We start from the raw sequence: 2,507 nt of genomic DNA, 5'->3' as shown, positions 1-2,507 counted from the left end.
TCAGCACCAAGATTTCCACAACTAGTGGAAAAAATATTATTCCCAAAGACTTATTGATGTTTTTTGTTGCTTGGAGAAACTAATTAAGTCTCATGGTTCGATGCAGGATACTAACAAAAGTATCAAAATTATCGAACTTGACAATAACACCTAATGATAAATTTCTTTTATCGAACTTGAACTTATTCCCAAAGTTCTAACCGTGAATTTTAATTTGTGTTTATTTTTTTCTCAATGACTCGTATCAAAATCCCTCATCAAGGAGATGTAGAAGAATGGAAAGATGATGATGAAACTTGAACTTATTCCCAAAGTTCTAACCGTGAATTTTAATTTGTGTTTATTTTTTTCTCAATGGCTCGTATCAAAATCCCTCATCAAGGAGATGTAGGGAAGATGATGATGAAAAAGGTACTTCTAAAAATACTTCATCTTGAAAAAGGAAAACACCCTCATATGTTATTATTGAAAATAAGGTACTTCAAAATTTAATTTTTTATGACACTTATCCTTAAAAAAAAATTCAACTAACTATCTTTTTTTGATAGGGATTTAAGAAAAACACTAGTGACAAAAGTGACTATAAGATTAAGCTTCCACCAAAGCCTCCAAAGAGAAAGGATCAACTAGAGGTTAGTTCTTTCTCATACTTTTACTTATTTTGAATAATAAATCCTTTGATATTTAGTCTTTATTTATTATTTTTTACAAGCCTTTTTACCCAAAGATGACTAAGGACCAGAACTTGAAGGGAAAAGAGGGTTTAGATGAAGAATTCCCTATTAGTTCTTCTTCCAAACCTACTTCCTCAGTGAAGTATAAGAAAAAGGTCACTTTCTTCTAAGTTTTTGTTTACTTGGTTAATATATATTTTAAATCAAATTTCTACATGTACTAATAGAAGCAAAACTAATTTATTATTGTAAAATTAAAACATTATTTTCAGGAAACTTTAAGAAAGAATTACTCTACACTTCTAGATCTAGAGAAATGATTGAGACACACCTTTCGAATTCCATATTGAGAGATATTTTTGGGCTATCGTGCTTGCAGGATGCAAAGGTAGTAGATCTTTCTTCTTCTCAAGGTCCTTCTAATCTAGAAGATGACAAGGTATTTTTTTAACAAAACTTAGAATTCTTTTGTCTTAACAAACTTTGATGTTGATCTTAAATCTTATTTTCAATAGAACGAAGAAACTCATGACAATCTTGCTGTTAGTTTCAATGCTAAAAGTGTCAACAAAGACAAAAATGGAAAATCTATTTCCCATTTTTAAGTAGTTTTAGTTTATTTCAAATTCCTCTTTACTTCTAACATTTTTTTATCTGCTTCAAATTTTGAGATTCCCATCTCAACATAGAAGCGAGAAAAGCAAACGAAAAGAATGATGAAGAGGACAAGGATGAGGTTCAAAGCCAAAGTGAATCATCTCCATCGAAACACCCATCTCACCAAGAGCCCATTATCGAATAAAATTTTGTAGAGGTTGATTCCAATAACAATGATCCTTCAAACCCTATTGTTGAACAAGAAGTGCAACCTGAAGTTGCTCACCCTGAAAAAGAGGAGTTGTTAAATGTGGATGACCTTGCAGTAATTATTCCTAAACTTCTAGTTAATAAAGTCCTTTAATTTTCTATAATCTTGACCATTCTATTCCTAATTTGGATAAAAGTATGTATTGTTTTTTGAATTTAAAAAAATCTTTATAATAACTTTGATATTGTTTATAAAATATCTTTATCTTCATCAGGTATTGAAGCATCTTTAATGGGCAATTAAGAGAAATTATCATAGGGGATAACTAATGCTACTTCGATTGCCTTTAATCTTCCATACCCCCAAGTTCAACTCTTGATGCTGCTCAAGAAAATTTGGACCCAACTGATGCAAATCCTTTTGCCTTTATCAATGTTTATTCTTTAGATTAGATGCCTTCAAAAACTTCTAAAATAAGTCACAACAGGCCTTTTACACATTTCAATGAAGTTGTGAATTGTTTTAGAAGACTTGCTTTTGATAAAATTTTCAAAGACTCTTTTATCTAACCCTGAATATAAAGAAGAACTTCGACAAGTGGTGAATGAGGTTTTCAAATTTAATGCCTTGGTGGTTGATAAACTTCACCAAGAGATAGATGGACTCATTTCTAAATGTTTTCAATAATTCTTTCGAAGCTTATCAACTTTTCAATCAATGTGCTTTTGACATTGTTGAGATCAAGTTCTCAACAGAGCAAGATAGAACCAAACTCATTCAAGCTTGAGGTTTTCAAAAGGCTAAGGATAATATCATGGTGATTAAAGGCCCTATAGAGAATGTCGAAAAATTTGAACAAGAGTTGATCAAGAAATAGGAAAATCTTTTGGCAAAGCTCAAACCAATTCAAGATGAACTCAGAGGAGTCCATGAAAAGCTTTATGAGCTTTGAGCCAATAAGGAAACCAATAAGAAGAACAAAGTTTTCCTTTACTCTTCTGCTTGTGAAATAGTGCAAGAACTAA

Source organism: Glycine soja, chromosome 2, assembly GCF_004193775.1.
Source record: "Glycine soja cultivar W05 chromosome 2, ASM419377v2, whole genome shotgun sequence".
NCBI lineage: Eukaryota > Viridiplantae > Streptophyta > Magnoliopsida > Fabales > Fabaceae > Glycine > Glycine soja.
The sequence above is the reverse complement of the archived record's forward strand: the minus strand, read 5'-3'. Positions refer to the sequence as shown.